At 42.0% G+C, this 12,591-nt stretch overlaps 1 protein-coding gene across 1 annotated transcript in view; it reads left to right on the top strand.

Moving 5' to 3' along the window:
* The window catches only part of Slc24a3 (solute carrier family 24 member 3), a 538,383-nt gene that overhangs the window by 419,704 nt on the left and 106,088 nt on the right, over positions 1-12,591 (top strand). The gene's annotated exons all lie outside the window — the stretch shown is intronic.

The raw sequence follows: 12,591 nt of genomic DNA, 5'->3' as shown, positions 1-12,591 counted from the left end.
TATAAGGCGGAACTGTGACCACCCACAGAACAGGCCCAGCTGCCTGCTGAGGGGCAGAGCCACCCCCCACCCCACCCCCCCCCGTGCCTGCAAGGTAGGCGGAACTGTGACCACCGACGGAAAAGGCCCAGTGGCCCGCGGAGGGGCAGAGCTGCCAACCACGCCTGCAAGGTAGACGGAACTGTGACCACCCACAGAACAGGCCCAGCAGCCTGCTGAGGGGCAGAGCCGCCCCCCACCCCCCCGCACCTGCAAGGTAGGCGGAACTGTGACCACCGACAGAAAAGTCCAAGTGGCCCACAGAGGGGCAGAGCTGCCAACCACGCCTGCAAGGTAGGCGGGCCTGTGACCCACCGGCAGAACAGGCGCAGCGGCCTGCTGAGAGGCAGAGCCGCCCCCTCCCACCGCGCCTCCAAGGTAGACAGAACTGTGACTACCCACAGAACAGGCCCAGTGGCCTGCTGAGGGGCAGAGCCGCCCCCCACCCCCCCGCGCCTGCAAGGTAGGCGGAACTGTGACCACCGACAGAAAAGGTCCAGTGGCCCGCGGAGGGGCAGAGCTGCCCCACGTGCCTGCAAGGCAGGCAGACCTGCGACCACCCACAGAACAGGCCAGACCTGCAACCGACAGACAGAACAGGCCCAGCGGCCTGCGGAAGGGTAGAGCCGCCCCACCCCCCCGCGCCTGCAAGGTAGGCGGACCTGCGACCCACTGGCAGAACAGGCCCAGCAGCCTGCAGAGGGGCAGTGCCGCTGCCCGTGCCTGCAAAGTAGGCAAAACTGCGACCACCGACAGAACAAGCCTAGCGGCCCACAGAGGGGCAGAGCCGCCGCCCGCGCCTGCAAGGTAGGCGGACCTGCTACCGACCGGCAGAACAGCCCCAGCGGCCTGCCGGCGTGGTAGGCACATTGCCCCAGTTGGAGGAGGGGCAGAGTCACCACCCGCGCCTGCGAGGGAGACTTTACAACTATACAAGAGCAATATAAATATATAGGGGGAAAATTCAATAGCACAACAGTTTCACCAAGAAGAAAGAAACACGAACAGTATGAAGAGACAAGGAAAGAAAGGACCACAAGCAATGCAGGTCAACTCAACGTTAGAAGAGGTAATATCTGCAGCAGATGGAATGTCAGATAAAGAATTCAGGATATACATGCTTCAGATGATCTGGAGTCTCAAGGAAGACATCAGACAGCAAAATCAGACAATGAAAGATCACTTCAACAATGAATTACATAAACAAATCCAAGAAGCAAAAGATCAACTATACAGGGAGATAGAGGTTACAAAAAACAAACAAACAGAAATCCTAGAAATGCAGGAAGCAATAAACCAACTTAAAAACTCAATTGAGAATACTACCAGCAGAGTAGAACACTTAGAAGATAGAACATCAGACAATGAAGACAAAGTATTTCAACTTGAAAAGAACATAGACAGCTCAGCAAGACTGTTAAGAAACCATGAGCAGAACATCCAAGAAATATGGGATAACATCAAGAGACCAAATTTAAGAGTCATTAGGATACAGGAAGGGATAGAGTTTCAAACCAAAGGAATGAGCAATCTATTCAATGAAATAATACGAGAAAACTTCCCAGACTTGAAGAATGAGACAGAATCCCAAATGCTAGAAGTCTATAGGACGCCGAATGTGCAAAATCATAAGAGATCCACACCTAGACACATTATAATGAAGATGCCCAACATACAGAATAAGGAGAGAATTTTAAAAGCTACAAGAGAAAGGAAGCAGATTACATTTAGGGGTAAGCCAATCAGGATAACAGCTGATCTTTCAACACAGACTCTGAAAGCTAGAAGATCCTGGAATAACATATTTCAAACACTGAAAGAAAATGGGTTCCAACCAAGAATTGTGTATCCAGCGAAATTAAGCTTCAGGATGGAAGATGAAATTAAAACCTTCCATGATAAACAAAAGTTAAAAGAATTTGCAGCTAGAAAACCATCTCTTCAAAACATCCTCGGCAAAACATAAAAAAAAAAAAAAAAAGAGGAAATGGAAAATAACAATGAAAACCAACAGTGGGAGGTAGGACAGTAAAGGGGGGAAAAATAATCAAAGAGGAAAACAAACCATGTTTAGTAACATGAATAAACAAATATGGCTGGAAGAACAACCCATATCTCAATAATAACCCTAAATGTTAATGGCTTAAACTCACCAATTAAGAGACACAGGCTAGTAGAATGGATCACAAAACAAGACCCAACAATATGTTGCCTACAGGAGACGCATTTGATAGGAAAAGACATACATAGGCTGAAGGTGAAAGGTTGGGAAAAATCATATCACTCATATGGACTTCGGAAACAAGCAGGAGTGTCCATACTCATATCAAATAAAATAGATTTCAAGCCAAAGTTAATCAAAAGGGATAAAGAGGGACACTACATACTGCTCAAGGGAACCATACACCAACAAGACATAACAATCATAAATATATATGCCCCAAACAATGGTGCAGCTATGTTCATCAAACAAACTCTTCTCAAGTTCAAGAGTCTAATAGACCACCATACAATAATCATGGGAGACTTCAACACATCTCTCTCACCAATGGACAGATCTTTCAAACAAAAGTTGAATAAGGAAACTATAGAACTCAACAACACAATTAATAACCTAGACTTAATTGACATATTAGAATATACTACCCAACATCAAGCAGTTACACTTTTTTCTCAGCAGCACATGGAACCTTCTCAAAAATAGATCATATATTATGTCACAGGGCAACTCTTAGACAATATAAAGGAGTAGAGATAATACCATGCATCTTATCTGATCATAATGGAATGAAACTGAAAATCTACGATAAAAGAAGGAAGGAAAAATCATGCATCACTTGGAGAATGAACAATAGGTTACTGAATGATCAATGGGTTATAGAAGACATCAAGGAGGAAATTAAAAAATTCTTCGAGATAAATGAAAACACAGACACAACATATCGGAATCTATGGGACCCATTGAAAGCAGTTCTAAGAGGAAAATTCATTGCTTGGAGTTCATTCCTTAAAAAAAGGAAAAACCAACAAATAAATGATCTCATACTTCATCTCAAAATCCTAGAAAAAGAAGAGCAAAACAACAGCAAAAGAAGTAGAAGGCAAGAAATAATTAAAATCAGAGCTGAAATTAATGAAATCGAAACAAAAGAAACAATTGAAAAAATTGACAAAACTAAAAGTTGGTTCTTTGAAAAAATAAATAAAATTGACAGACCCTTAGCCATGCTTACGAAGAGAAGAGGAGAGAGAACTCAAATTACTAGCATACGGGATGAAAAAGGCAATATCACAACAGACACTTCAGAAATACAGAAGATAATTAGAAATTATTTTGAATCCTTATACTCCAATAAATTAGAAGATAGTGAAGGCATCGATAAATTTCTTAAGTCATATGATCTGCCCAGATTGAGTCAGGAGGATATAGACAACCTAAACAGACCAATATCAATTGAGGAAATAGAAGAAACCATCAAAAGACTACCAACTAAGAAAAGCCCAGGACCAGATGGGTGTACAGCAGAGTTTTACAAAACCTTTAAAGAGGAACTAATACCAATACTTTTCAAGCTACTTCAGGAAATAGAAAAAGAGGGAGAACTTCCAAATTCATTCTACGAGGCCAACATCACCCTGATTCCTAAACCAGACAAAGACACTTCAAAGAAAGAAAACTACAGACCAATATCTCTAATGAACCTAGATGCAAAAATCCTCAATAAAATTCTGGCAAATCGGATACAAAAACATATCAAAAAAATTGTGCACCATGATCAAGTAGGATTCATCCCTGGGATGCAAGGCTGGTTCAATATACGGAAATCGATAAATGTTATTCACCACATCAATAGACTTAAAAATAAGAACCATATGATCATCTCGATAGATGCGGAAAAAGCATTCGACAAAGTACAGCATCCCTTTATGTTAAAAACTCTAGAAAAACTAGGGATAACAGGAACATACCTCAATATTGTAAAAGCAATCTATGCTAAGCCTCAGGCTAGCATCATTCTGAATGGAGAAAAACTGAAGGCATTCCCTCTAAAATCTGGAACAAGACAGGGATGCCCTCTCTCACCACTTCTGTTCAACATAGTTCTCGAAACACTGGCCAGAGCAATTAGACAGACGAAAGAAATTAAAGGCATAAAAATAGGAAAAGAAGAACTTAAATTATCACTATTTGCAGTTGACATGATTCTATACCTAGCAGACCCAAAAGGGTCTACAAAGAAACTATTAGAGCTAATAAATGAATTCAGCAAAGTGGCAGGCTATAAAATCAACACGCATAAATCAAAGGCATTCCTGTATATCAGCGACAAATCCTCTGAAATGGAAATGAGGACAACCACTCCATTCACAATATCCTCAAAAAAAAATAAAATACTTGGGAATCAACCTAACAAAAGAGGTGAAAGACTTATACAATGAAAACTACAGAACCCTAAAGAGAGAAATAGAAGAAGATCTTAGAAGATGGAAAAATATACCCTGTTCATGGATAGGCAGAACTAACATCATCAAAATGGCGATATTACCAAAAGTTCTCTATAGGTTTAATGCAATCCCAATCAAAATCCCAACGGCATTTCTTGTAGAAATAGAGAAAGCAATCATGAAATTCATATGGAAAAATAAAAGACCCAGAATAGCAAAAACAATGTTAAGCAGGAAGTGTGAATCAGGCAGTATAGCGATACCAGACTTCAAACTATACTACAGAGCAATAGTAACAAAAACAGCATGGTGCTGGTACCAAAACAGACGGGTGGACCAATGGCACAGAACAGAGGACACAGAAACCAATCCACAAAAGTACAACTATCTTATATTTGATAAAGGGGCTAAAAGCATGCAATGGAGGAATGATAGCATCTTCAACAAATGGTGCTGGGAAAATTGGAAATCCATATGCAACAAAATGAAACTGAATCCCTTTCTCTCGCCATGCACAAAAGTTAATTCAAAATGGATCAAGGAGCTTGATATCAAATCAGAGACACGGCGTCTGGTAGAAGAGAAAGTTGGCTGTGATCTACATACTGTGGGGTCGGGCTCCAAATTCCTCAATAGGACACCCATAGCACAAAAGTTAATAACTAGAATCAACAAATGGGACTTACTCAAACTAAAAAGTTTTTTCTCAGCAAAAGAAACAATAAGAGAGGTAAATAGGGCGCCTACATCCTGGGAACAAATATTTACTCCTCACACTTCAGATAGAGCCCTAATATCTAGAGTATACAAAGAACTCAAAAAATTAGACAATAAGATAACAAATAACCCAATCAACAAATGGGCCAAGGACCTGAACAGACACTTCTCAGAGGGGGCATACAATCAATCAATAAGTACATGAAAAAATGCTCACCATCTCTAGCAGTCAGAGAAATGCAAATCAAAACCACCCTAAGATACCATCTCACTCCAGTAAGATTGGCAGCCATTATGAAGTCAAACAACAAGTGCTGGCGAGGATGTGGGGAAAAGGGTACACTTGTACATTGCTGGTGGGACTGCAAATTGGTGCAGCCAATTTGGAAAGCAGTATGGAGATTTCTTGGAAAGCTGGGAATGGAACCACCATTTGACCCAGCTATTCCCCTTCTCGGTCTATTCCCTAAAGACCTAAAAAGAACATGCTACAGGGACACTGCTACATCGATGTTCATAGCAGCACAATTCACAATAGCAAGACTGTGGAACCAACCTAGATGCCCTTCAATAGACGAATGGATAAAAAAAATGTGGCATTTATACACAATGGAGTATTACTCTGCATTAAAAAATGACAAAATCATAGAATTTGCAGGGTAATGGATGGCATTAGAGCAGATTATGCTAAGTGAAGCTAGCCAATCCCTAAAAAACAAATGCCAAATGTCTTCTTTGATATAAGGAGTGTAACTAAGAACAGAGTAGGGACGAAGAGCATGAGAACAAGATTAACATTAAACTGGGATGAGAGGTGGGAGGGAAAGGGAGAGAGAAGGGAAATTGCATGGAAATGGAAGGAGACCCTCAGGGTTATACAAAATTTCATACAAGAGGAAGTGAGGGGAAAGGGGAAAATAATACAAGGGGGAGAAATGAATGACAGTAGAGGGGGTAGAGAGAGAAGAGGGGAGGGGAGGGGATGGGGGATAGTAGAGGTTAGGAAAGGCAGCAGAATACAACAGACACTAGTATGGCAATATGTAAATCAATGGATGTGTAACTGATGTGATTCTGTAATTTGTATACGGGGTAAAAATGGGAGTTCATAACCCACTTGAATCAAAGTGGGAAATATGATATATCAAGAACTATGTAATGTTTTGAACAACCAACAATAAAAATTTTTAAAAAAATTTTTAAAAAGAAATCTTAAGACATATAAAGAAAAGAAAGAAAGTATAGAATCTATCTTGGGAATCAAAGAGGTCATTAGGAATTATTTTCAGTCCAAATTTTCTCACAATATAGTTTCCTTTGAAGGGGCTCTCGCTGGCACTCCAATCAACTGGTGGCCCTTCACTTCATTGTAATTGCTCTTGTCAAAGTCTCTGGTGACCTCCATGTGGTTAAACCCAACACCGGTTCTCAGCGGTCTTCATCAGTGATATAACAGCAGCACTGGGCAAAGCTGCTAATCCCCTCCTGGAAACACTGTCCTCCTCTGGCCTCCAGCCTCCACGCTGTCCTGGTGTGCTTGGCCTCCTTATGACTTGGCACCCAGACTCCACACTGTTGTGGTGGGCTTCTACCTCTGGTTGTCCCTTCTCCGCCTCTGGTTGGCTTTTCCTCATTCCCCCTCTGCAGTGTTCAGTCTTTTGACCGCCCCTTTTCTCTTCACACACTTCCAGGCTCATGACTTTAAAAACCATCCATATGTTTACGATCCCAGCATCCTGTCTCCAGTCCTCTGCTTGACACCTCATGTTTATCCAGATTTGGACATTTGACTTTTAACCAAAATCTGCTCCCCCTAAGTCTGCTGAATAAGTGGTGCCTCTGTCCTTCTAGGGGCTCAGATAAACCCTACAATCATCTTTGGTTGACTGCATAGCCTATATTCTATATCAGAGTTATTTGAAATTCCTACTGGATCTGCCTTCAAAATACACCTAGAATTCCAGCACTTCTCACCCTTCTTCTGCTACCACCCTGGCCAAGCTGCCATCATCTCTCCCAAGGATTACTGCAGTGGCCCCTCCACTGTCTCCCTGTTTCTTTTTTTTTTTAATTAATTTTCTATTTATACATGACAGCAGAATGCATTACAATTCTTATTACACATATAGAGCATAATTTTTCATATCTCTGGCTGTATACAAAGTGTGTTCACACCAATTCGTGTCTTCATACATATACTTTGGATAATAATGTCCATCACATTCCACCATCATTTCTAACCCCATGCCCCCTCTTCTTCCCTCCAACCCCTCTGCCCTATCTAGAGTTTGTCTATTCCTCCCATGTTCCCCCTCCCTACCCCAAAATGAATCAGCCTCCTTATATCAGAGAAAACATTCAGCATTTGTTTTGGGGGGATTGGCTAACTTGACTTAGCATTATATTCTCTAACTCTACCCATTTACCTGCAAATGCCATGATTTTATTCTTTTTTATTGCTGAGTACAATTCCATTGTGTATATATGCCACTTTTTTATCCATTCATCTATTGAAGGGCATCTAGATTTGTTCCATAGTTTAGCTATTGTGAATTGTGCTGCTATAAACATTGATGTGGCTGTATCCTGTAGTATGTTGTTTTTAAGTCCTTTGGATATAGACCAAGGAGAGGGATAGCTGAGTCGAATGGTGGTTCCATTCCCAATTTTCCAAGAAAACTCCATACTGCATTCCATATTGGCTGCACCAATTTTCAGTCCCACCAGCAGTGTATGAGTGTACCTTTATCCCCACAGCCTCGCCAACACTTATTGTTGTTTGTCTTCATAATAGCTGCCATTCTGACTGGAGTAAGATAAAATCTTAGAGTAGTTTTGATTTGCCTTTCTCTAATTACTAGCAATAATGAACATTTTTTCATACATTTGTTGATATTGTATATCATCTTCTGAGAAGTGTCTGTTCAGGTCCTTGGCTCTCCCTGTTTCTTTCCACATCCTTTTGTGCTCTGTGCCCACAAAGCATCCAGAGTGATGAGTGAGAGTCTAAGTTATCACCATTCTGTTTATACCTCCATCAGGGGCCCATGGTACTCAGAGCAAAAGCCAAACAGTGGCTTCTAGGGTCCTGATGCCTGAATACCCTTTTGATGTCTGGAGTTTGATCTGAGATCTTGCTTTTGCCATTGATTAAACAGATGATAGATGTATTCAGTATTGAAATAGAAGGCAGAAATGGAGCCTTTGGTCACATTCTGGGAAAGGAATGCCCATAGTTACCCCTTCACTGGATCTCCTCCAGCCTCACTGCCCCCCTTCCCATTTTCCAAATTTGCCACAAGCTTTACCCTTTGTAACTCTTCTTCCCTGTCTCAGAAACACCCTTCCCCAGACATCTTCACATTCACCCCTTCATCTTGGGGTTATCTTCCTTGGCTATCATCCTCCCAAGTTCATGCACGTCTCCTCCCAGAACCCACAGTCCCTTTGCTCTGCCTTTTTTTGTTTGTTTGTTTGTAGTATCTACCATTATAGAATATGCAGTATAATTGGCTATGTATGTATATATACCTTCTTCCAATGGTAGTTTTATAGGGGCAGGCAGGTTTATCAGTTTTGTTTCTTGCTACCTCCCCAGTGCCTAAAGTGTGCTTGAGATCTATTTGGTGACTAACTATTGGATAAACAAACATCATGATCAAGTGTCTATCAACCCTTAATAACTTGGCACTCAGTGATACGGAGTGCCTTTAATTTTTTAAAGAGTTCTTTACAGTATTGTGCTGGATTCTCCCTCCCTTGAATATATTGCAGTAGGTTCCATTTCTGCCTTTTCTGCTCCAACAGAATACAGCTATTCCCTATTGTATCAATAATAAAAGCCAGATTGCAGGTCAACCACCAGTCTTCGTTTAGACTTCAATGGGAACTTTTCCCTGGCTCTCTTGGTTCTCTCAACTGTTTTTGTGTAACTTGGCTTCAAGATATCTGTCCACTCCTTAGGATGTTCACACTTGAACTAGGTCTGTATTCCAGAATGGATCCCAGCCTGGAGAATATTGTTCTCTCAACATATAGTGACCAATGCTGAGTGCAGAGAGAAGCCCACCTCTTCCCCATCACATGAATCACCTTCTCATCCAGTTGAAGCTGCATTGGTCCATGGAGCAGTTGGCTTTTACACATAGATCTTGGGAACTTTTGAGCAGCTCCCATCTCCAGGTGTTCTTCCCATGCACCACCCTGTTCTATATTTTAGATATGAGATTTTTTTTGCATCCACCTCTCTTGCACTATGTTTGTTTGTTTTAGTGCAGATTGTTGACACCCCTTTAAATCTTGATTTTCTCATGCAGTGAGAGCTCTGCCTCCCAGTTGTGAATGCCCTCAGATCTGATAAGCAGGTTCAACATTAAGAGGGTGGAGCCAATTTTCATCTGTGGAGTATCCAATCAAGATTGATCTGTCTCTAAATTATAGATATGAGTGCTGATGAGAACAGAACCTGAGTAGGTGGATCAAAACCACCCACCATTAATGGCCACCTTTTCCTTTGTGGCAAGCGGGAGAATGAACCTCTCAGATTGCTGACTGCAGGACATGGACTAATCACCTAGTTGCTATGTTGTGAAATCCATCTCTGTTTGGGTCAGGGCAATATTTCCTACAGAATGTTTTCAGCCCATGGCTTAATGGTACAGGAGCAGAAAGTAGTTCTGGGAGACCCAGGACTCCTTCAATGGGTGATTGACTTGAGGTCTTCTTGGCAGCCAGACTTTCTTAGAACTTAGACTAAAACTTAGAATTTAGATTGACATCTAAGGTACTTCTACCCAACCCAATCTGTCTACAGTATTCTTCTGAATCTGGTAACCCTCATTAGAGTCTGCAGCCAGGCAGAAAATTGGATTCTCCATTTTTTGGATGGAGTAGCCTCTTGAAAAGTCATGACTGACAGTGGTATTTGGAGTCCAACTATTGGAAATGAGTCGCTTCTCTGCCACTTGTTACCTGTATGACATTGAGCAAATTACTTAAATTCTCTGAGCATCAATTTTCTCATCCCTAAGATGGGTTAATGATAGCTTTACCTTATGGGGTCATTGCAGTAATCAAATGAAGGAATACATATAAAAAATGGCTCCAGATATCTAGAAAGTACCCAGTGAAAATTACCTATTACTATGTTCTTGTCCAATGCAGTACTCCTATACTATTCTTCTATTACCCACTTTGCCTCTGTTATTCTGGGTCACCCATCTGGACTGTGGGCACAGGGAGAGCAAGTGCTGTTCATTGCACAGCAGGCTTTTATTAATCAAATTTGCAGCCCAATCTGTAGGAAGGATAAAGTGCAACCTGTGATATTGAGGTCCCTAAGAATACTGTGTGTATGCAGATTGAAATGCCACCAAACTTGAAGCTCCTGTGGCCTTGCTTCTGTTCCCAGATAGATCTCTGGCCTAGATCACTCTGCTATGAACACTAAGCTTGAAAATGAATAATGAGCTGAATTAGAAGGAGCATTTGAAGAAGATCAAATGATCCACTGGGTTAACATTTAACAATCCAAATTGAAATTTTCTGGGGATGTGTGTGTGTGTGTGTGTGTGTGAGTGTGTGTGTTGTGATTAGTAAATCTTTTCTGTTTACTCATCATCCAAGCCATAATCTTTTTTTAAGCCATAATCTTTTAAGCTTTAATTTCACAAACTAGGTGGTATTTAGTGTCATCCTTGAACAGACCTCTACGGGATAAGGGATCTTTCTTACCAAGTGATTTAATTCCTTTTCCTATTGATTTTGTTGTCATTTGGTTTAGTTTAGGGTGGGTTTTTTTTTTTGGTAAGTGTTTTTTTTTAATTCTATTAGGGAAGAACTCAGAGCAGAGTTCAGAAATTTTAAATGAATGAATTATATGAGAATCCCTGGTGTGTTTTCTGGAAGCAAGTGCTGAGGCAGAGTTTGGGATGCAAAATGTTTTTAGAGATCAATGTCTGGGAAGGGAATGGGGAGGAAGGTGAAGTCAGGCTGTGATTCAGGCTCACCCAACCCCAGCCAACCTGGCAAAGATCTGGAGCAAACACAAACTAATCTTCCAGGACCTGATACCACTCGCTACCTCTCCAGGCGTCATTCCCCAAGGAGGGTATGACTGGGCTAGGCAACTCTCAGCACCCAAGGCAGACCAGAAGGGCTGACAGGTGGAGGCCACCTCATGAACACACTTCTGCAACTGGGGAGCAAGTGCTTCCTTGGAAAGGGTTTGGAATATCACACCTTTATGCCAACCACATGTGCTTCGTGACCTCTGGACAGAGTCATCCAGGACCTCTGAGCATTCATGGGTACCCATAAAGGTGAGAGTATGTTAGATACAATGGGGTGAAGGATTGGAAACATTTTAGCAAGAAAACTGTGACCTTCCAGTTCTTAATCCCACTTTCCATCTGAGACAAATAACCTTGGTCTGCCCACTGATGCTCAGGCTACCAAACAGTGGGCACTTGTACCATGAAAGAACAACTTCTGGGGTCAAAATCATCCCTTAAAAAATGAATTTCAGGGGCTGGGGGTGTGGCTCAGTGGTAGAGCGCTAGCCTAGCACTTGTGAGGCCCTGGGTTTTATCCTCAGCACCACATAAAAAAATAAATAAAACAAAGGTATTGTGTCCAACTACAACTAAAAAATACATTTTAAAAAAAAATGAATTTCAGGAAGTGTCTGATTATTCAGATGGCATCGGAAGGCCTAGGTGCCATTTAAGAGTTTTGATCAATCGGTGATGAGCCCTACCCTTACGGACTCCTCCAGCATCTTATTCCACCTAAAGACATCTTCAGCCAAGAGCTGGAATCTGTCCAAGGTGCTGCAGGTCACCTTACAACTCCCTTTGGGGCCTGTTTGGGAAATAGAATGGAGGAAAGGAGCAAACCACCCACTAGGAATTCTTTGAGTCCCACACCTTTCTTTCATCCGTTCTCTATTGAGTGCCTACTTGGTGTGAATAAAACAGATGAAGGTCCTGTCCTCAGGGCTTTGTTTGCATTGGATGTGCTGGACACCACACTAGGGATTGTACACCAAGTCACATGGCAATGGCCCCACCCTTCAGGGTTTACAATCTGTGCGACAAAGTTCAAAATGAATCCAACTCCACAGCATTGCCCTCAAGCAGTTTCTTTGGGGTCACTTCATTTAGACTCTGGAGTTTCATGAGGTTTGAGAGTCTATGCAGAGCCATGGAGCATGCTTGATGGAGAGCATGCCTGATGGACTCCATGCCAGGGCATTTGTATGCATACATCCCTGGGCAGTGGTTAAAAAAACAACATGCCCCTAGAGCAGCTATGAAGTGTTGGGAAGAAGCCCATAAAACTGTAATAGCTGTGGGCATGTGCATAGGCCCTTCCTCCCACTGCCTTCCA

The sequence above is a fragment of the Marmota flaviventris genome, chromosome 2, assembly GCF_047511675.1.
Source record: "Marmota flaviventris isolate mMarFla1 chromosome 2, mMarFla1.hap1, whole genome shotgun sequence".
Lineage (NCBI taxonomy): Eukaryota > Metazoa > Chordata > Mammalia > Rodentia > Sciuridae > Marmota > Marmota flaviventris.
The sequence above is the reverse complement of the archived record's forward strand: the minus strand, read 5'-3'. Positions and strand labels throughout refer to the sequence as shown.